The sequence below is a fragment of the Scyliorhinus torazame genome, chromosome 1, assembly GCF_047496885.1.
Source record: "Scyliorhinus torazame isolate Kashiwa2021f chromosome 1, sScyTor2.1, whole genome shotgun sequence".
NCBI lineage: Eukaryota > Metazoa > Chordata > Chondrichthyes > Carcharhiniformes > Scyliorhinidae > Scyliorhinus > Scyliorhinus torazame.
The window spans coordinates 404,502,342-404,526,091 of record NC_092707.1 but is presented as its reverse complement, the minus strand read 5'-3'; the positions used below and the strand labels follow the sequence as shown (position 1 = coordinate 404,526,091).

Genomic DNA, 23,750 nt, shown 5'->3' with positions numbered 1-23,750 from the left:
GAAGGTGGGGGTGAGTGAGTGGATGAGGGTATGAGGGAGAGAATGAGGGAGGAGATGAGGGGGTGACTGATGGGATGAAGGGTGAGTGATCGGATGAGGAGAATATAAGGAAGAGGTTGAGGGAGGGAATGAGGGGGTGAGGGAGAGTGTGGGGGAGGGGGTAAAGGGTGAGGGAGGGAATGAGGGAGGGGGTGATGGAGGGAATGAGGGACAGTGCGAGGGAGGGAATGAGGGGGTGAGGGACAGTGTGAGGGAGGGGTGATGGAGGGGGTGAGGGACAGTGCGAGGGAGGGAATGAGGGGGTGAGGGACAGTGTGAGGGAGGGAATGAGGGAGGGGGTGAAGGAGGGAATGAGGGAGGGAGTGAGGGAGGGAATGACAGAAGGTATGAGGGGATGGGAAGAGATGAGGGAGGGAGTGAAGGGATGAGGAGAGTGCAGGAATTGGGGCGCGCGGTGACAGGTACGCGCGAACCCCCGCCCGGGCGCGTGCCCGGCGATCGGCGTGCCCCCGCGCCGCCCCCTCCCCTGCGCGCCCCCGGGCCGCCCCCTCCCCTGCGCGCCCCCGGCCGGCCGGCGCTGGATCCGGAGCCGGAGCGGAGCCGCCAGCGGCAGCGGTGCTGATGTGGGCGGAGGATCGGCAGCCGGAGCCGCGGTCCCCGAGCAGCGCAGCAGCAGCAGGGAGCCCAGGTGGGTGCCACTCTCCCCTGTACCCCTGCCAGGGGGGTGCCACTCTCCCCTGTACCCCTGCCAGGGGGGTGCCACTCTCCCCTGTACCCCTGCCAGGGGGGTGCCACTCTCCCCTGTACCCCTGCCAGGGGGTGCCACTCTCCCCTGTACCCCTGCCAGGGGGGTGCCACTCTCCCCTGTACCCCTGCCAGGGGGGTGCCACTCTCCCCTGTACCCCTGCCAGGGGGTGCCACTCTCCCCTGTACCCCTGCCAGGGGGGTGCCACTCTCCCCTGTACCCCTGCCAGGGGGGTGCCACTCTCCCCTGTACCCCTGCCAGGGGGGTGCCACTCTCCCCTGTACCCCTGCCAGGGGGGTGCCACTCTCCCCTGTACCCCTGCCAGGGGGGTGCCACTCGCCCCTGTACTCCTGCCAGGGGGGTGCCACTCTCCCCTGTACCCCTGCCAGGGGGGTGCCACTCTCCCCTGTACCCCTGCCAGGGGGGTGCCACTCGCCCCTGTACCCCTGCCAGGGGGTGCCACTCTCCCCTGTACCCCTGCCAGGGGGGTGCCACTCTCCCCTGTACCCCTGCCAGGGGGGTGCCACTCTCTCCTGTACCCCTGCCGGGGCAGTGCCACTCTCCCCTGTACTCCTGCCAGGGGGGTGCCACTCTCCCCTGTACCCCTGCCAGGGGGGTGCAGCTCTCCCCTGTACTCCTGCCGGGGGTGCCACTCTCCCCTGTACCCCTGCCAGAGGGTGCCTCTCTCCCCTGTACCCCTGCCAGGGGGGTGCCTCTCTCCCCGTACCCCTGCCAGGGGGTGCCTCTCCCCTGTACCCCTGCCAGGGGTTGCCACTCCCCTGTACCCCTGCCAGGGGTTGCCACTCTCCCCTGAACCCATGTCAGGGGGTACTACTCACCCCTGTACCCCTGCCAAGGGGGTGGCACTCTCCCCTGTAAACCTGCCAGGGGGGATGTCACTCTCCCCTGTGCCCCTGCCAGGGAGGTGCCACTCTCCCCTGTACTCCTGCCATGGGGGTGCCACTCTCCCCTGTACCCCTGCCATGGGGGTGCCACTCTCCCCTGTACCCCTGCCAGGGGGTGCCACTCTCCCCTGTACTGCCAGGGGGGTGCCTCTCTCCCCTGTACCCCTGCCAGGGGGTGCCCCTCTCACCACCCACAGGCTGCCAATCTGACCCACAGCAGCAACAGGGAAAATGCAGAAATAGTGAATTTTAAATAACCCCCCCCCCCCCCCCCAGTTTCACTGCTGGTGAGAGGGGGGGGGGGGGCGCCCACCTTATTGCTGCAGTTTAAGATGTTTGTGCATTTCCCACTGTTATTCTGCTAGCATGCATTTTGTTTTGCCCCTCGCCGCCCACCCACCTTTGCTGGGGAAATGATTCAACCTGTGAGTAGATTGTGTTTGGAGATGATTCAATCTCCCCCCCCTCCCCCCCCCCCCCTTTGCCTGAGAAGGAGGTGACCCCCTCCCTCATGTCCAGTACAAGATGCGCCTATCAGATTTTAAATGGAGCAAACCCTTAAATGCTCTGCAATATGTGAAAGGGAATCAGTTTACTGAGAGAGAGAGAAATCAACCAGCAGGAAGGGTGGGAATGGGAGGGAGGTGGAATTATATTAATTTATTGCAGGAAAAGGGAGATCATATACAAACCAACTCGTATCCATAGCTGGCAACAGCCAGGAGAAGGATAGACTGAAATAATATCACCGGCCAATGTAACTGGGAAAGGTGTGTTTTAACCCTTTGCAGTTGTTATTGTGTTTATTGCCCCATTGGGGTCCCAGTTACAGTACTATTGGGAGGTCTGCGCTGTGTAAAAGGCGATACCGTAGGCTTTTTTCCCCTACTGTTGCCACTTGTGTTGGTCCCCGGGGGCTGGTGTAGTTATTTGTGAAGTTAATTATGTCAGCTTGATGGAAAAATAATGTGGGGAAGGGGAAGGGGGGAGCACTTAGAGAGAGAAATCTCTGGCTGACAAGGTGCAAGCAAGAGGATGTTATTGCTGGAGGCAGGATGAGCTTAAATTTCGGAACAATTTTTTTTTTTGATGTGCAGCATCTGCGAGCGCGATTCAAACAATAACTTGCCTTTACATCGTGCCTTTTAACAGAGTAAAATGCTTCACAGGAGCGTATTAGAACACCGAGCCTCAATCCTTTCTGAGCTGAGAGTGAGGTTTGAGGGGAGATTTGTTAGAGGTGTTCAAAATCATGAGGGATCCGGGTGGAGTGGATTGGGGTTCCCATTGCTGGAAAGGGTTGAGATCCAGAGGACATATATTGGCAAAGGCAGCATGAGGTAAAGGAAATTGGAGAAGGATCTGAAAGGGAAAGTAAAATAATAATAATCGCTTATTGCCACAGGTAGGCTTCAATGAAGTTACTGTGAAAAGCCCCTAGTCACCACATTCCGGCACCTGTTCGGGGAGGCTGGTATAGGAATTGAACCTGCGCTGCTGGCATTGTTCTACATTACAAGCCAGCGATTTAGCCCTCTGTGCTAAACCAGCCCCTTAGGGACCATGAGTAAAAGGTGGGGGAGTGGGACGAGCTAAATTGCCCTTGCAGGAGTCCTGGCACAGGAGCGATGGGCTGAACGGCCTCCTTCTGTGTTTTAACTATTGTCTGATTTTATGAAAAGAGATTCGGACAGGTGACCGAAAACATGGTCCGAGGTAAGTTTGCTATTGTGCGCAGAGGGTGGGTCACATCGGGGACGTCCCCGATCAGGGGTGTGGCGGGGAAAGTGTGACAGGAAGTGCATGTGACAGCTGTGAGAAAGGTGTCTTGAGGAAGATGGCTGGTATTTGCAGATCCGTGGGTCGTTTGCTGTTCTGTAATAAAAGGAACGGCATTTGCAACGTGTGACATGTGTTGCAGGAAGGGTGACTGGAGTAAGTGTGACATTTCAGTGCTGCACACAAAACTTCAGGATAATTGGACATTGATTTTAAATCATTGACAAAGAACCAAAGGGGGACCTTTATGCAGCGAGTTTTTGTGATCGGGCCTGTACTGCCTGAAAGGGCAGTGGATTCAAGACTAACTTAAAAAGGGAATTGGACAGATGTTGTTGAAATTGAGAATATTTTAATGCTGTGGGAAAAGATTGAGGTGCAGGGCCAGTTGAATAGCTCGCTTAATGAGAGCCAGCACATATACAGTGGAGCAAATGGCCATCTCCTGTGCTGTAAGATTCCATGTGGCAAAGCAGGTCTTTGGGGCCAACTGGAGATGCAAGAATGCACAGTCAGCATGCACCATCTCTGTGACGAAGTATGATGCTATAAGTGGGCAGGGTGCATAATTTTAAAAATATTGTAGATTGGTTTGGTGTGGGGTTATCTTTCAGGAAATGTCTGGTTGAGGGCTCATTCACACAAAATTCCTACTGTACTGAACCATGGAAGCAAAGAAGGAGGCCATTCATCCCTGTGTGCCTGTACTAGCCCTTTGTCAGAGCTATGCTGTTGATCTTCCCTGGGTAGGTGTTCAGAACAAGGGGGGAAAAACCATAATAATTGAGCTTGGTCCTTAAGGGGTGATGTCAGGAAACACTTCTTTACACAAAGTGGAGTGGAAATGTGGAACCCTTCCCAAAAGCTATTGAGGCCGGGAGTCAATTGAAAATGTCAAAACTAAGTTCAATAGACTTGTGTTAGGCAAGGGTGTTAAGGGTTAACGAGCCAAGCCATGATGTAATTGGCTGACTGAATAGGTTGAATGGGTTGAATTGCCTCCTCCTGTTCCACCTGGAGCATCTTATTGTGACATGGGCAACTGAAGGACTCAGGGACTGAAATCGGTGTGTGGTGTGTGGAACGAGCACGTTGATGTGTATAAAAATATTTTTATTTGCTACCTTTATGAGGTGTCAGTTGGTTTATTTTAACTGCATTTGTGTAAATTAAGGGAAAGTCACTTTCATGGGAACTTGTTAATTAATAGTGCATGTATGCTGATATTCAGTAGTATGTACAGTACTGCAGTGGCTCTCTTGGTGTCCCAAGGCCTGGGTTAATAATCCACACAAAATGTGCTGAAATTAAATAAAACCTAGAAAGAAAAATATCACTGATAGTAACCATGAAATTGTTAAATTGTCATTAATAACCCAACTTGATTTCCTGTGATTCCCATCCCATACCAGTGTAGCCGACTCTTAGCTATTCTGAAGTGGCTCAGTTGTATCAAACCCCTATTCCCAATTGCATCCAGGGTGGGCACTTAATAATAATAATCTTTATTGTCACAAGTAGGCTTACATTAACACTGCAATGAAGTTACTGGTAAAAGCCCCTAGTCGCCACATTCCGGCGCCTGTTCGGGTACACTGAGGGAGAATTCAGAATGTCCAATTTACCTAATAGCACGTCATTCGGGACTTGTGGGAAGAAATGAAATGAAAATCGCTTATTGTCACAAGTGGGCTTCAAATGAAGTTACTGTGAAAAGGTTCTAGTCGCCACATTCCGGCGCCTGTTCGGGGAGGCTGTTACGGAGCACCCGGAGGAAACCCACGCAGACACGGGGAGAACGTGCAGACTCCACACAGACAGTGACCCAAGCCGGGAATCGAATCTGGGACCCTGGAGCTGTGAAGCAACAGTGCTAACCACTGTGCTACCGTGCCGCCCGCCAAGCCGGACTGGTCAGTGATGCCCATAGCCTGGGAAGGAATATTGCAAAAATAACAATTCTGTAAGAGGCCTTAGGAATGGATTGTCATAAAGTGCTTTTCTTCATTGCCTCTCCTCCCTATATTCCTCAGTCCCTGCCCTCTGCAGAAATGAGTGTTGCCCTCTTTTCAGTGGCCTTAAACAGGTTGTCTTCACAGGTACCAGTAGAGCTTTCCCCTCACGCTCATCATAGCAGCTTGACTATTGCCTGAAGTTGGAGGTTCCATAAAAGCTTCTCATGGGAGCCCTAAGGAGAGGTCAGGACATATGGAAAGGTAAATAGATGAAAGCTATTTAAGTATAAATTTTCATTGCCATGAGGGAAAGAACATGTTTTCTGTAAATGGACATTGTGTCTGCTAGGGATGTCCAAACTGTCGCCTCGGGCCATTTCTAATCCTTAAATTCTCTGGCCCATGAAGCCCAGGCTTAATTGTTCTGATGTTGCCTGATATATTCTGTTTGCAGTTGGTGGACTTACTTCCTCCAGAAGTGTACATATCCTACATCACAGGACCTAATCCTTGAATATTGCTGAAAAGAGACAGGCTGTCAAAGTTTTTCATCTTACACTCATCAGGGTAGACACTAGCGTGCCAAAAATCGAAGGGAACAGCAATTTATACTGTATGAGGAAAGATTGCTGATTGGTTGGCATGTTGATTCTCATTCTAAGTTCTGAACCTAGTTCTATGGTATCATGAATGTAAAATATATGCCAATGAAATGACCATGAAAACAACCTCTGTACCTCAGTAAATATGGTCAGTTCATGAATACCAATTTTCTTATATACAAAATAGCTTTGGGGTGAGGGGAATGGCAATTTCAGACATTTGTTCTATGATGCCACCTAGTGGTGAGGATCTACCCTGTATCGTGACTGTTGACGTAGCAAAATTCAATAGAAATATTGACATAATAATTTAAAATGATAAACACTGACCAAAAAGTGAACATACAAACATACGAATTAGGAACAGGAATTGACCACTTGCTCCCTTGAGACTGGTCCACCATTTAATAAGATCATAGCTGAACTGATTTTAACCTCAACTTCACATTCCCACCTACCCCCAATAACCTTGCACCCCCTTGTTGATCAAGAATCTATCCAGCTCTGTTTTAAAACTATTCAATGACTCTGCTTCCACGGCCTTTTGAGGAAGAGAATTCCAGAGACTCACGATCCTCTGATTAAAACGTCTCTCCTCATCTCAGTCTTCTTTGCCTTATTTTTAAACAGTGACCTCTAGTTCTAAATTCTCCCACAAGAAGAAACAGCCTCTCCATATCTACCCCGTCAGGATCTTATATATCAATCAAGTGGCTTCTTACTCTTATAAACTCCAGTGGATATAAGCCGAGCCTGGGATCCAGGGCAATTTGACAAATTGGATCCAAAATTGGCTTTGTGGCAGGAGGCAGTGATGGTCGAAGCTTGGGTTTTTGTGACTGGAACCCTGTTTCCAGTGGTATACCCCAGGGATCACTGCTGGGCCCCATGCCGTTTGTAGTGTACGGTGATGATCTGGATGTGAAATTTGGGGTATGATCAGTACAGATGACACGATAATTGGTGTTGTGGTAATTAGCAAGGAGGAAAACCTCGGGTTACAGGATGATATAGACGGGCTGGTCAAATGGGCAGAAAAGTGGCAAATGGAATTTAACCCTGGAAAGTGTGAGGTGATGCACTAAGACAGCCAGACCTCGCTGCCTCACAATTTCTCACCATTTAGATAATACGTTTTTTTTCTGCCAAAGTGGATAATTGCACATTTGTCCACATTATGCTCAATTTTCCATAACTTTGCCCACTCACTTAACCTGTCTAATTCACTTTGTAGCCTCCTTATGTCCTCACTTTCCTACCCATCTTTCTATAACCAGCAAATTCACCAACCATACCGTCAGGCCCTTCATCTATGCCATTTCTATAAATTGTAAACAGTTGAGACCCCAACACTGATCCTTTTGACATGTCACTCGTTACACCTTCCCAGCCAGAAAATTATCCATTTATGCCTACTGTTAGTTGGCCAATCTTCTATCCATGCCAATATGTGGCACCTTACACCATGAGCTTTTATTTTCTGCAATAATCTTTGATGGGACACCTTATCAAATGCCTTCTGAAAATCTAAGTACAGTTACATCAACAGGCTCCCCTTTATCCACAGCACATGTTATTTCTTCAAAGAACTCCATTAAATTGGCGAAACAGAATTTCCCTCTCACAGAACCATATTGGCTCCGCATGACCATCTTGAGTTTATCTAGGTATCCTGTTATAGTGTATTTAATAATAGCTTCTAACATTTTCCCTATGACAGATGTTACGCAGATTGGCCTATAGTTTTCTACTTTCTGTCTTCCTCCCTATTTGAATAAAGGAGTTACACTTGCTATTTTCCAACCTAAAACCAGGACATTAACTGTCTCATGAGGCACTTCTTTTGAGACGCGAGGATGGTGAAGCCGATCAGGACCTGGAGCCTTGTTAGCCCGCAGCTCCAACAATTTGCCCAGTACCATTTCCCCGGTAGATGTAATTTTCCTGAGTTCCTCCCCTCACCTTCCATTTCCTGATTTATAGCTATTTCTGGGATTCTACTTGTATCCTCTGGAGCGAAGGCCGATGCAAAATACCTGTTCAATTCATCTCCCATCTCCTCATTTCCATTATGAATTCCCCAGACCCACTTTCTGCAGGACCAATGCTCAATCTGTTAATCCTTTCTTTTGTAAATATCTATAGAAACTCTTACTCTGTATTTTTATATTTCGAGCTGGCTTTCTCTTGTACTCTTATTTTTCCCCTCGTTAACCTTGTGGCCGTTTATGCTGTTTTTTATATTCTGTGCAATCTTCTAACCTGGCATCCATTCTTGCGCACTTCGTTGGAATGCATCTATTCTGTGCATTCTGAAATATCTTTTTGAGTACTTGCCATTGCATCATTATTGACTCATTCTCTTAACCTGGGGCGAAATTCTCCTACCCGCCCCGCCACATTTCTGCGCCGACTGGCTGGCGGGAGTCCCCGTAACACCGGCCGGTCAATGGGGTTTCCCACTGTGGGGCAGCCCCACGCCGTCGGGAAAGCCCCCGGTGCCCGCAAAACGGAGACTCCCGCCGGCGGAGAATGACGCCCCTAATTTGGCAGTTCACTTTAGCAAGCTCTACTTCCATGCCCTCATAATTGCCCTTATTTAAGTTTAAAAATACTAGTCATAGAGTTTTATAGCACAGAAAGAGGCCCCTCGGCCCAACGTATCTGCGCCGGCCATCAAACATCTATCTATACTAACCCCATTTTCCAGCACCCAGTCCGTAGCCTTTTATGCTGTGGCATTTCCATTGCTCATTGAAATGCTTCTTAAATGTTTTGAGGGTTCCCGCCTCTCCCACCCTTTCAGGCAGCGAGTTGCAGATTCCCACCCACTTCTGGGTGAAAAAGCTTTTCCTTAAATCCCCTCTAAATCTCCTGCTCCTTACCTTAAATCAATGCCCCCTGATTATTGACCCCTCTACTAGGGGGAGATGTTTCTTCCTGTCTACCCTATCTACATCCTTCATAATTTTGTACACATCAATCAGGGTTCCCCCCCAGCCTTCTCTACTCCAAGGAAAACAACCCCAGCCTAACCAACCTCTCTTGATAGCTGAGACGCTCCAGCCCAGGCAACATCCTGGTGAATCTCCTCTGCACCGTCTCCAGTGCAGTCACTACCTTCCTAATATGTGGAAACCAGAACTGCCCACTGTATTCTGGCTGTGGCCTAACCAGCGTTTTATTCAGCTCCATCATCGCCTCTGTGTTGTTATTTTCTATGCTTCGGCTCATAAAGGAAAGTGTCCAATATGTCTTCTTAACCACCTATAGAAATTAGGAGCAGGAGTAGGACATTCGGCCCTTCGAGTCTGCTCTGCCATTCGCTATGATCATGGTTGATCATCCAACTCAGTAACCTGCTCCCACTTTTCCCAACATCCTTCGATCCCTTTGTCCCAAGGAGTTTTACCTAACTGCTTCTTGAAAACATACACTGTGGAATTTTCCGTCGACGGGATCGTCCACTCCGTTGGCAGCCCGCCCGCGTGTATCCCAACGGAGTGGGGTGGCCACAATGCGAAATCCCATTGGTCGGCTGCCAGAACACAGATATAGACATAGAATTTACAGTGCAGAAGGAGGCCGTTCAGCCCATCGAGTCTGCACCGGCCCTCGGAAAGAGCACCCTACCTAAGCCCACACCTCCACCTCCACCCTGTCTCCGTAACCCCACCTAACCTTTTGGACACTAAGGGCAATTTATCATGGCCAATCCACCTAACCTGCAGATCATTGGACTGTGGGAGGAAACCGGAGCACCCGGAAAAAACCCACCCAGACACTGGGAGAACGTGCAGACTGCGCACAGACAGTGACCTGAGCTGGTAATCGAATGTGAGACCCTGGATCTGTGAAGCAACAGTGCTAACCACTGTGCTACTGTGCCGCCCTTACAGAGCATCCCGCTGCTGGCACGGGGGTGCCATGCAGGGAAACACTGCTGGCAAACTGGAGAATCCCGCCCACAATATTTTGGCCTCAACTACTTTCGGTGACAGTGAACTCTGCAGGTCACCACTCTCTGGGTGAGGAGGTTTCTCCTCACCTCAGTCCTACCTCGTATCCTCAGACTGGCTCCTGGTACTGCTGCCTTCAGGGATCTTTGGACATGTATCCCAAGGTTCCTCTGGTCCTCTGTACTTCCTGGCGTCCTACTCGTCATCGTGTCCCTTGTCTGGTTAGTCCTCCCAAAATGCATCACCTCACACTTTTCAGGGGTAAATTCCATTTGCCGCCGTTCTGCCCGTCTGACCAGCCCGTCTATTCCATCCTGTCAAACAAAGAACAAAGAAATGTACAGCACAGGAACAGGCCCTTCGGCCCTCCAAGCCTGTGCCGACCATGCTGCCCGACTAAACTACAATCTTCTACACTTCCTGGGTCCGTATCCCTCTATTCCCATCCTATTCATGTATTTGTCAAGATGCCCCTTAAATGTCACTATCGTCCCTGCTTCCACCACCTCCTCCGGTAGCGAGTTCCAGGCACCCACTACCCTCTGTGTAAAAAACTTGCCTCGTACATCTACTCTAAACCTTGCCCCTCTCACCTTAAACCTATGCCCCCTAGTAATTGACCCCTCTACCCTGGGGAAAAGCCTCTGACTATCCACTCTGTCTATGCCTCTCATAATTTTGTAGACCTCTATCAGGTCGCCCCTCAACCTCCTTCGTTCCAGTGAGAACAAACCAAGTTTATTCAACCGCTCCTCATAGCTAATGCCCTCCATACCAGGCAACATTCTGGTAAACCTCTTCTGCACCCTCTCTAAAGCCTCCATATCCTTCTGGTAGTGTGGCGACCAGAATTGGACACTATACTCCAAGTGTGGCCTAACTAAGGTTCTATACAGCTGCAACATGACTTGCCAATTCTTATACTCAATGCCCCGGCCAATGAAGGCAAGCATGCCGTATGCCTTCTTGACTACCTTCTCCACCTGTGTTGCCCCTTTCAGTGACCTGTGGACCTGTACTCCTAGATCTCTCTGACTTTCAATACTCTTGAGGGTTCTACCATTCACTGTATATTCCCTACCTGCATTAGACCTTCCAAAATGCATTACCTCACATTTGTCCGGATTAAACTCCATCTGCCATCTCTCCGCCCAAGTCTCCAAACAATCTAAATCCTGCTGTATCCTCTGACAGTCCTCATCGCTATCCGCAGTTCCACCAACCTTTGTGTGGTCTGCAAACTTACTAATCAGACCAGTTACATTTTCCTCCAAATCATTTATATATACTACAAACAGCAAAGGTCCCAGCACTGATCCCTGCGGAACACCACTGGTCACAGCCCTCCAATTAGAAAAGCATCCTTCCATTGCTACTCTCTGCCTTCTATGGCCTAGCCAGTTCTGTATCCACCTTGCCAGCTCACCCCTGATCCCGTGCGACTTCACCTTTTGTACTGTCGTCTAAGGCTTTCCTCCTCGCTGTTTACCACACCACCCATTTTCGTGTCAGCTGTGCCAAGGAACGTCTTGCTATTTCATGGCACTTTGCTGTTTTTTTGGCCTCGAGAAGTTTCTTTCCGTCGATGCCGCACTTAGAGCCACTTCCTGCTGGCGAGCTTCAGCTCTGGAAAATGACAACAATGGACCAGAAAGGTCGAAGGGGCAGCACGGCAGCACAGTGGTTAGCACGGCGGCCTCACAGCGCCAGGGACCCAGGTTCAATTCCGCTCTCGGGTCACTGTCTGTGTGGAGTCTGCACGGTCTCCCCGTGTCTGCGTGGGTTTCCTCCGGGTGCTCCGGTTTCCTCCCACAGTCCAAAGATGTGCTGTTTCATAGATTATCATAGAATTTACAGTGCCGAAGGAGGCCATTCGGCCCATCGAGTCTCACCGGCTCTTAGAAAGAGCACCCTACCCAAGGTCAACACCTCCACCCTATCCCCATAACCCAGTAACCCCACCCAACACTAAGGGCAATTTTGGACACTAAGGGCAATTTATCATGGCCAATCCACCTAACCTGCACATCTTTGGACTGTGGGAGGAAACCGGAGCACCTGGAGTAAACCCACGCACACACGGGGAGGATGTGCAGACTCGACACAGACAGTGACCCAAGCCAGAATCGAACCTGGGACCCTGGAGCTGTGAAGCAATTGTGCTATCCACAATGCTACCGTGTTGCCCGTTAATAATAATCGCTTATTGTCACAAGCAAGTTACTGTGAAAAGCCCCTAGTCGCCACATTCCGGTGCCTGTTCGGGGAGGCCGGTAGAGGAATTGAACCTGCGCTGCTGGGCTTGTTCTGCATTACAAGGCAGCTGTTTAGCCCACTGTGCTACACCAGCCCCTGTTAGGTGGATTGGCCATGATAAATTGCCCCCTAGTGTCCAGGGATGCGCGGGATAGGTTACGGGGTTAAGCATAGTGGATCGGAGCAGGCTCGATAGGCCGAATGACCTCCTTCTGTGGAGTAGGGATTCTATCATTCCATGAAATAGTATTTCTGAATTGGGAGAAGGCCGATTTGAATCGGACAGGATCTGGCTAAAGTGGACTGGGAGCGGCTAATTGTCAGAAAATCCACATCAGAGCTGAGGGAGCCATTCAAAAAGGAAAGAGGGAGAGTTCTGGGCCAACATGATCATTAAATGATGACGGGTGGGACCAACGAGTCCAGAGAACCCTGGATGTCAAGGGAGATACCGGGTTGGATAAGGGAAAAAATGGTAGGCTTATGGCAGATTCAGGGGGTACAAAATAGTGGGTGCCCTCGTGCAGGGGACACTTAAAAAGAAATGAGGGCAGTGAAGAGAGGGTGTGATGAAACACTGGGAGGAAAATAAAGGAGACTCCCAAGATGTTTTATAATTATATTAAGGGCAAGAGTGTAACCGGGGAAAGAGTCAGGCCTATTAGGGACCACAGTACAACCTGTGTGTGGAGGAGAAAGATGTAGGTGAGGGATTTAATGAATATTTTGCATCTTTGGAGAAGGACAACGTAGACCTGGAAAGCAAGGAGGGGGACTGTGATAGAATCGAACACATTAGCATTGAGAGGGAGAAGATGTTAGTGGTTTTAGCAGGCTTAAAATTGGGTAAGTCCCCAGGCCCAGGTGAGATGTATCCCAGGCTGCAGTGTGAGGCAAGAGAGGGGCTCTGACACTAATGGTAATATACTCTCCAACCACAGGAGAGGTGCAGGAGGGCAGCTAATGTGGTGCCATTGTTCAAGAAGGGAAGAGCCAGCTAATTACGGGCCACTGAGTCTCACATCGATGGTAGAGAAATCATTGGAAAAACCTCTGAGGGACAAAATTGATCTCCACTTGGAGAGACAAGGATTAAACAAGGGTAGCCAGCATGACTTTGTCAGGGTGAGATCATGGGCGCGATTTAAGAGCCTCGTCACGCCCGACATGGTTGGCACTGCCAGGAAACAGGCCCTGGGGCCTCTCGTGAGATTCGCAATGCTTGGAAAGTCTCACCAGGTTTACCAGAGTCCCGTGAGACATCGCGATCTGCATTTCACCTTCAATGGCCATGGCCCAAATCAGCATATATAAATGAGAAATTAGGTTCATTTTACTATATACTTGCAGGATTCTCCTGATGCCCAGGACCTAACGGCCGTGCCTGGGAGACGTCGCCAGTTTGCCATTTAGTACTGGTTTCCACAAATGTGGACCAGCCATAATGGCTCCTGTGGGTATCTCCCAGCCTTTTAGGGACCTCCCGGTGGTCAGGAACAGTGCAGGGTGGCACCCTGGCGCTCCCATCTGGCACCCCGGCACCTTGGCACTGTCTGCCTGGCACTGCCATGGTTCCCAAGTGGCACTGCCAGGTTGGGGGAACTTCCAGGGTGGCAATGCCCAGCTGCCAGGTTGGGAATGCCAGGATCAGGCCCAGAGGGGCCTTACCAGGTTGGGGGGGGGGAGGGGTGAGGGGATGTTCAAGGGGGGCATCCCCGAGGTTTGGAGGGGTTGGAAATGCGGGCGGGGTTGGGTGGCTGAAAGGTGGTGGGGGGGGAAAGATCGAGTCAGCCGACGAAATCATACCGAGTTATGGTCACTATCACCAAAATGCTCCCCCACTGATCTTTTCCCAACTGCCCGGCTTCATCCCCTAAAACGCCGCCCCCCCCTTCTCTTGTAGGACTTTCTACGTACTGGGTTAAAAAGCTCTCCTGGATGCACTTTTAAGAATTCCGCCCCCTCTAAGTCTTTCACATTTTGACCCACTCTTCTCTTGCTCAAACTGAAGGTAAAAGCATGACAGAAAATTGTCACAACAGGAAGTTTGGGGACAAAGCCCAACTATAGGGAGTTGTACAATTTAACTCAGTATATTTGGTTAATTTGTGGCCAGTGCCAGAAACAGTTTAGCTTCTCCACTGTTTTAACAAAGCCGTAAACTGGTTTTATAATAAGGACCATCCTTGAGGGTTTTCAGAGACGATTCATAGCTTTCGCTTCAAGGGTGACATTCTCTGGCCATTGGGTCGGATAGAGCCAGGAGCCCTGGGTTACTCAGTATGAAATGCTATTTATGTTTGACTGGATGTTTGAGAGAAGCCGGTTCTTAGCGATTTGAAAGAATGATTCTGGAGCTCAGTAAGTAAAGTCAAGGAGATATTGAACACAGCCGAATTGTACTGTTTTGATGAAAGATCATCAACCTGACCTGTGAACTCGGTTTAGCTTCACAGATGCTGCCCATCCGGTTGGGTATTTCCAGCATTTGCTGCATTTATTTCAGATGTTGAAGAACAGCAGCACTTTGTTCAATTGCGTGCTTGTCTTGCCCTGAATATCAAAAATTCAGGGGTGAGAGTCGATAGAAACTACTTATTTTAGAGTCCAGGAGAAAGTAGAGTATACACAGGCTGTTGGAGCAGATTAACTGGGGAAATGTGATAGGGTAGAGTGTACACAGGCTGTTGGAGCAGATTAACTGGAGAAATGTGATCGGGTAGAGTGTACACAGGCTGTTGGAGCAGATTAACTGGGGAGATGTGATCGGGTAGAGTGTACACAGGCTGTTGGAGCAGATTAACTGGGTAGATGTGATCAGGTAGAGTGTACACAGGCTGTTGGAGCAGATTAACTGGGGAGATGTAATGGGGTAGAGTGTACACAGGCTGTTGGAGCAGATTAACTGGGTAGATGTGATGGGGTAGAGTGTACACAGGCTGTTGGAGCAGATTAACTGGGGAGATGTGATGGGGTAGAGTGTACACAGGCTGTTGGAGCAGATTAACTGGGTAGATGTGATAGGGTAGAGTGTACACAGGCTGTTGGAGCAGATTAAATGAATGAAATGAAATGAAAATCGCTTATTGTCACAAGTAGGCTTCAATGAAGTTACTGTGAAAAGCCCCTAGTCGCCACATTCCGGCGCCTGTTCGGGGAGGCTGGGAGGGGAATTGAACCGTGCTGCTGGCTTGCCTTGGTCTGCTTTAAAAGCCAGCGATTAAGCCCAGTGAGCTAAACCAGCCTGTGGTCACATTAACTGGGGAGATGTGATGGGGTAGAGTGTACACAGGCTGTTGGAGCAGATTAACTGGGGAGATGTGATGGGGTAGAGTGAACACAGGCTGTTGGAGCAGATTAACTGGGTAGATGTGATAGGGTAGAGTGTACACAGGCTATTGGAGCAGATTAACTGGGTAGATGTGATAGGGTAGAGTGTACACAGGCTGTTGGAGCAGATTAACTGGGGAGATGTGATAGGGTAAAGTGTACACAGGCTGATGGAGCAGATTAACTGCGGGGATGTGATTGGATAGAGTATACACAGGCTGTTGGAGCAGATTAACTGGGGAGATGTGATGGGGTAGAATGTACACAGGCTGTTGGAGCAGATTAACTGGGAGATGTGATGGGGTAGAGTGTACACAGGCTGTTGGAGCAGATTAACTGGGTAGATGTGATAGGGTAAAGTGTACACAGGCTGTTGGAGCAGATTAACTGTGGGGATGTGATTGGATAGAGTATACACAGGCTGTTGGAGCAGATTAACTGGGTAGATGTGATAGGGTAGAGTGTACACAGGCTGTTGGAGCAGATTAACTGGGAGATGTGATTGGGTAGAGTATACACAGGCTGTTGGAGCAGATTAACTGGGTAGATGTGATAGGGTAGAGTGTACACAGGCTGTTGGAGCAGATTAACTGGGTAGATGTGATAGGGTAGAGTGTACACAGGCTGTTGGAGCAGATTAACTGGGAGATGTGATGGGGTACAGTGTACACAGGCTGTTGGAGCAGATAACTGGCTAGATGTGATAGGGTAGAGTGTACACAGCCTGTTGGAGCAGATTAAATGAATGAAATGAAATAAAATGAAAAATGAAATGAAAATTACTTATTGTCACGAGTAGGCTTCAATGAAGTTACTGTGAAAAGCCCCTAGTCGCCACATTCCGGCACCTGTTCGGGGAGGCTGGTACGGGAATTGAACCGTGCTGCTGGCTTGCCTTGGTCTGCTGTACAAGCCAGCGATTAAGCCCAGTGAGCTAAACCAGCCTGTGGTCACATGAACTGGGGAGATGTGATGGGGTAGAGTGTACACAGGCTGTTGGAGCAGATTAACTGGGGAGATGTGATGGGGTAGAGTGTACACAGGCTGTTGGAGCAGATTAACTGGGTAGATGTGATTGGGTAGAGTGTACACAGGCTATTGGAGCAGATTAACTGGGGAGATGTGATAGGGTAGAGTATACACAGGCTGTTGGAGCAGATTAACTGGGTAGATGTGATAGGGTAGAGTGTACACAGGCTGTTGAAGCAGATTAACTGGGTAGATGTGATGGGGTAGAGTGTACACAGGCTGTTGGAGCAGATTAACTGGGTAGATGTGATTGGGTAGAGTATACACAGGCTGTTGGAGCAGATTAACTGGGTAGATGTGATAGGGTAGAGTGTACACAGGCTGTTGGAGCAGATTAACTGGGTAGATGTGATAGGGTAGAGTGTACACAGGCTGTTGGAGCAGATTAACTGGGGAGATGTGATTGGGTAGAGTATACACAGGCTGTTGGAGCAGATTAACTGGGTAGATGTGATTGGGTAGAGTATACACAGGCTGTTGGAGCAGATTAACTGGGTAGATGTGATAGGGTAGAGTGTACACAGGCTGTTGAAGCAGATTAACTGGGTAGATGTGATGGGGTAGAGTGTACACAGGCTGTTGGAGCAGATTAACTGGGTAGATGTGATTGGGTAGAGTATACACAGGCTGTTGGAGTAGATTAACTGGGTAGATGTGATAGGGTAGAGTATACACAGGCTGTTGGAGCAGATTAACTGGGTAGATGTGATAGGGTAGAGTGTACACAGGCTGTTGAAGCAGATTAACTGGGGAGATGTGATGGGGTAGAGTGTACACAGGCTGTTGGAGCAGATTAACTGGGTAGATGTGATTGGGTAGAGTATACACAGGCTGTTGGAGCAGATTAACTGGGTAGATGTGATAGGGTAGAGTGTACACAGGCTGTTGGAGCAGATTAACTGGGGAGATGTGATTGGGTAGAGTATACACAGGCTGTTGGAGCAGATTAACTGGGTAGATGTGATAGGGTAGAGTGTACACAGGCTGTTGGAGCAGATTAACTGGGTAGATGTGATAGGGTAGAGTGTACACAGGCTGTTGGAGCAGATTAACTGGGGAAATGTGATAGGGTAAAGCGTACACAGGCTGATGGAGCAGATTAACTGCGGGGATGTGATTGGATAGAGTATACACAGGCTGTTGGAGCAGATTAACTGGGGGGATGTGATGGGGTAGAATGTACACAGGCTGTTGGAGCAGATTAACTGGGGAGATGTGATAGGGTAGAGTGTACACAGGCTGTTGGAGCAGATAACTGGATAGATGTGATAGGGTAGAGTGTACACAGCCTGTTGGAGCAGATTAAATGAATGAAATGAAATAAAATGAAAAATGAAATGAAAATCACTTATTGTCACGAGTAGGCTTCAATGAAGTTACTGTGAAAAGCCCCTAGTCGCCACATTCCGGCGCCTGTTCGGGGAGGCTGGTACGGGAATTGAACCGTGCTGCTGGCTTGCCTTGGTCTGCTGTAAAAGCCAGCGATTAAGCCCAGTGAGCTAAACCAGCCTGTGGTCACATGAACTGGGGAGATGTGATGGGGTAGAGTGTACACAGGCTGTTGGAGCAGATTAACTGGGGAGATGTGATGGGGTAGAGTGTACACAGGCTGTTGGAGCAGATTAACTGGGTAGATGTGATTGGGTAGAGTGTACACAGGCTATTGGAGCAGATTAACTGGGGAGATGTGATAGGGTAGAGTATACACAGGCTGTTGGAGCAGATTAACTGGGAGATGTGATAGGGTAGAGTGTACACAGGCTGTTGGAGCAGATTAACTGGATAGATGTGATTGGGTCGAGTGTACACAGGCTGTTGGAGCAGATTAACTGGGTAGATGTGATAGGGTAGAGTGTACACAGGCTGTTGGAGCAGATTAACTGGGAGATGTGATGGGGTAGAGTGTACACAGGCTGTTGGAGCAGATAACTGGATAGATGTGATAGGGTAGAGTGTACACAGCCTGTTGGAGCAGATTAAATGAATGAAATGAAATAAAATGAAAAATGAAATGAAAATCACTTATTGTCACGAGTAGGCTTCAATGAAGTTACTGTGAAAAGCCCCTAGTCGCCACATTCCGGCGCCTGTTCGGGGAGGCTGGTACGGGAATTGAACCGTGCTGCTGGCTTGCCTTGGTCTGCTGTAAAAGCCAGCGATTAAGCCCAGTGAGCTAAACCAGCCTGTGGTCACATGAACTGGGGAGATGTGATGGGGTAGAGTGTACACAGGCTGTTGGAGCAGATTAACTGGGGAGATGTGATGGGGTAGAGTGTACACAGGCTGTTGGAGCAGATTAACTGGGTAGATGTGATTGGGTAGAGTGTACACAGGCTATTGGAGCAGATTAACTGGGGAGATGTGATAGGGTAGAGTATACACAGGCTGTTGGAGCAGATTAACTGGGAGATGTGATAGGGTAGAGTGTACACAGGCTGTTGGAGCAGATTAACTGGATAGATGTGATTGGGTCGAGTGTACACAGGCTGTTGGAGCAGATTAACTGGGTAGATGTGATAGGGTAGAGTGTACACAGGCTGTTGAAGCAGATTAACTGGGTAGATGTGATGGGGTAGAGTGTACACAGGCTGTTGGAGCAGATTAACTGGGTAGATGTGATAGGGTAGAGTGTACACAGGCTGTTGGAGCAGATTAACTGGGGAGATGTGATTGGGTAGAGTATACACAGGCTGTTGGAGCAGATTAACTGGGTAGATGTGATAGGGTAGAGTGTACACAGGCTGTTGGAGCAGATTAACTGGGGAGATGTGATTGGATAGAGTATACACAGGCTGTTGGAGCAGATTAACTGGGAGTTGTGATAGGGTAGAGTGTACACAGGCTGTTGGAGCAGATTAACTGGGAGATGCGATGGGGTAGAGTGTACACAGGCTGTTGGAGCAGATTAACTGGATAGATGTGATAGGGTAGAGTGTACACAGGCTGTTGGAGCAGATTAACTGGGAGATGTGATGGGGTAGAGTGTACACAGGCTGTTGGAGCAGATTAACTGGGGAGATGTGATAGGGTAGAGTGTACACAGGCTGTTGGAGCAGATTAACTGGGGAGATGTGATAGGGTAGAAAGTACACAGGCTGTTGGAGCAGATTAACTGGGGAGATGTGAGAGGGTAGAGTGTACACAGGCTGTTGGAGCAGATTAACTGGATAGATGTGATAGGGTAGAGTGTACACAGGCTGTTGGAGCAGATTAACTCGGTAGATGTGATAGGGTAGAGGGTACACAGGCTGTTGGAGCAGATTAACGGGATAGATGTGATTGGGTAGAGTGTACACAGGCTGTTGGAGCAGATTTACTCGGGAGATGTGACAGGGTAAAGTGTATACAGCCTGTTGGAGCTGATAAACTGGATAGATGTGATAGGGTAGAGTGTACACAGGCTGTTGGAGTAGATTAACTGGGGAAATGTGAGAGGGTAGAGTGTACACAGGCTGTTGGAGCAGATTAACTGGGGAGATGTGATCGGGTAGAGTGTACACAGGCTGTTGGAGTAGATTAACTGGGGAGATGTGAGAGGGTAGAGTGTACACAGGCTGTTGGAGCAGATTAACTGGGTAGATGCGATAGAGTAGAGTGTACATGGGCTGTAATGGAATTAATGACTAGTTGCATTAAAGCAATAAGCTTTATGGACTTAATGGCTTTTCCCCAACTGCTACATTTCAGTGCACGAGAGAACAACATTGATCATTAAAGAGCAACTTGGAAGTGTCTCTGAATTCATGTGCTCAAGCAAAGCCAAGAGAATGACCAATGTAAGAGTAGAATGGGTAAACACCATCACTTGGGCACCTTAGGCAAAGGCAAGCTCTTTGTGTGCACGAGGTTATCAGTGAGATACCTTTGTGATTGGTCTGCAGCTTTGGCCTAACAAATGGCAGGATTGTTCTTTTTTATTATTTGTTCATCGTACTTGAATGTCGCTGGCAAGGCTGGCATTTATTGCCCTCGCTAATTGCCCGCGAGACGGTAGCCATGAGCCGCCTTCTTGAACTGCGTCAGTGAATAGTGTAGGTACACCCTTCACGCTGTTTGGGAGGGAGTTGCAATATTTTGACCCAGTGACAGTGAAGGAACAGGGATCTCTCTATGGCATGCCCTGCTCTGTCCACCCTGCAACGTCCTCCTTACAAACAACTGGGGGCTTGTGCCACAATTGGGAGAGCTGTCCCTCAGACTAGTCAAGCAAAAGGCTGACATAACCATATTCACTGAAACGTACCTCACAGATGATGGGCGGGCTTTTCCGCCCCCTCCGCAGCGTGTTCTGCAGTGTCAGCGGGCAGCTCGCCAGTGGCCGGTGACGGGATCCTCTCTTCCTGCCATTGTCAACGGGGCGAACCTTTGAGCGCACCCCTTGTCACCGAAACCCACGGCGGGTGTGCGCTGTTGGCAGAATGCAAGATGCTGCCAGCGTGAACGGCCAGGCGATCCTGCCCAAGGTCTCAAACGCCACCATCACCATCCCTGCAAATGCCCTTCTCCCACCAGCGGGGCGGGCCCAGCCGAGGTGGCGACATAGTGTATACAGTCAGGAGGAATGTTCCCTGAGAGTCCTGCTATCATGGTATCAGGTCAACCATGGGCAAGGAAACCTCCTGTTCGAAGCAGCAATGAGTGTAGCAAGGCCACAGAATGTACTCTGGGTGAAGGCGTCAATGTCCATCACCAAGAGTGTCTCAGTAGCATCACCACAGACCGAGCTGGCCGGGTCCTAAAGGATATAGCTGCTAGACTGGCACCGCAGCAGGTGGTGAGGGAACCAACAAGAGGGAAAAACATACTTGATCTCATCCTCACCAACCTGCCTGCTGCTGGTGTATCTGTCCATGATAGTATCGGTATAAGTGACCACCTCACAGTCCTCGTGGAGACAAATTCCCTTCTTCACATTGAGGATACCCTCCCTCGTGTTATGTGGCACTAACACCGAGCTAAATGGGGTAGATTCAGAACAGATTTAGCAACTCAAGACAGGCCATCCATGAGGCGCTGAGGGCCATCATCAGCAGCAGAATTATATTCAACCATAATCTGTAACATGTCCCGGCATATCCCCCACTCGACCATTACCACCCAGCCAGGGGATCTACCCTGGTTCAATGAAGAGTGCAGGAGGGCGTGCCAGGAGCAACATCAGGCATACCAAAACATGAGGTGTCAACCTGGTGAAGCTACAACACAGGACTACTTGTGTGCCAAAGAACGAAAACAACATGTGATAGGCAGAGTCAAGCGATTCCACAACAAATGCATCTGATCTAAGTTCTGCCGTCCTGCCACATCCAGCTGTGAATGGTGGTGGACAATTAAACAACTCACTGGAGGAGGAGGCTCCACAAATATCCTCATCCTCAATGGTGGAGGAGCCCAGCACATATGTGCAAAAGACGAGGCTGAGGCAACAATCCTCAGCCAGAAGTGCCGTCTTGGTCTCCTCCGGAGGACCCCAACGTCACAGATGCCAGTCTTCAGCCGATACGATTCACTCCACGTGATATCAAGAAATGGCTGAAGGCGCTGGATCCTGCAAAGCCTACGGGCACTGACAATATCCCGGCAATAACACTGAAAACTTGGGCTCCAGAACTAGCAGTGTCCTTAGCCAAGCTGTTCCAGTACAGCCGTGACACTGGCATCTATCCAGCAAATTGGAAAATTGCCCAGGTATGTTCTGTACACAAGAAACAGGACAAATCCTACCTGCCCAATTACAGCCCATTCAGTTTACTCTCAATCATCAGTAAAGTGATGAAAGGTGTAATCGACAGTGCTATCAAGCCACACTTACTCAGCAATAGCCTGCTCACTGATGCTCAGTTTAGGTTCTGTTAGGGTCACTCCGTTCCTGATCTCATCGCAGCCCCTGCCCAAACATTGACAAGCGAGCTGAACTGAACAGGTGAAGTGATGTCACAGCATTTGACCGAGTGTGACATCATGCAGCTCCGACTGAGTTCAATAGGAATCAGTTCGAGAACTCCCCTGAACCGTCTGCGCTTGTGCTCGGTGCGACTCGAACCAGAAAGGTTGGTTCCTCTGATTCCGATTGACCTCAATACTGCTCGAGCTGCTTGATGCCACACTCGGTGAAACGCTGCCTTGATGTCAAGGACAGCCACTCGCAACTCACCTCCGCAGTTCAACTCTATTGTCCATGATTGCAACAAAGCTGTAATGAGGTCAGGAGCTGAGTGACCCTGGCGGAACCCAAACTGAGTGTCAGTGAGCAGGTTATTGCTGAGCATGAGCCACTGGATAGCACTGTCAACGACACCTTCCATCACTTTGCCGATGATCGAGTGTCGACTGACGGGCAGGGAATTGACTGGGTTTGATTTGCCCAGGTGATGGCGGACAGGACATACCTGGGCAAGTTTCCACTTTGTTGGATCTGATTAGTTGTTTAATTGCCCATTACAATTCACAACGGGATGTGGCAGGACTGCAGCGATTTAATTGGATCAGTTGGAGGATGGTTCCGCTCTGTCCCTCATTTGTAACCACTGCTGTAAGCACGCAGATCCAAGTTGTAGCTTCGTCAGGTTGCGATCTCATCTGACTGTAATAAAGCCACAGTTGTACCCAACTTTAGTCTTTGTGCAATTGATCGTGCATCACTGCGGATGCTGGAAATATGAAATACAAGTAGGAAATGCTGGGAAATCGCAGCAGGTCTGGCGGGATATGTGGAGAGAGAAGCAGAGTTAACGCTTTAAGTCTGTCTGACTCTTCCTCGCCACAATGAAAGATGTTACAACATTGGGAAACAAACAATGACATAAGCCAAAACTACAGCGATGTGATACCAATGGGTATATTAATGATTCTGTGTTTCTGGTTTGGAGCTTTACCTGATGGGAACACAGATGCTCTTGCCTGTCAATCCACAAATTGTATGGATGGAAAATTAGAGTTTGTAATTTCCTGTTGGGTGTCCCCCCATAGGGCACATCTCCCAACTGGGAGGCTGTGATCGGAAAATGGACCCTCGTGAGTAGCAATTGTGATAGGCTGCAGGAAGGACGGTGAATCGAGGAGAGGAGGAGTTTGACCGTTGTGCAATTTGGGGGAGGAGAAGGCTTCGGATCAAGGCGGATGCTCTGACCAGTTCCTCGCAGGACACTCCACAAAGTGCTGAACAGCCAATGAAATACATCTGAAGTGTA

At 49.3% G+C, this 23,750-nt stretch overlaps 1 protein-coding gene across 4 annotated transcripts in view; it reads left to right on the top strand.

The window, feature by feature from the left end:
• Positions 1-555: 555 nt before the first annotated feature.
• LOC140428091 (regulator of G-protein signaling 17-like) overlaps positions 556-23,750 on the top strand; it is a 148,598-nt gene continuing 125,403 nt past the window's right edge. For 2 of the 4 annotated variants that reach the window (XR_011948703.1, XM_072514140.1), the window contains exon 1: positions 556-688. The gene's annotated coding sequence lies outside the window, so the exon portion shown is untranslated. Of the gene's footprint in view, positions 689-5,525; positions 5,646-23,750 lie in introns of those variants that run through there. The other 2 variants (XR_011948704.1, XM_072514149.1) reach the window with 2 other exon arrangements.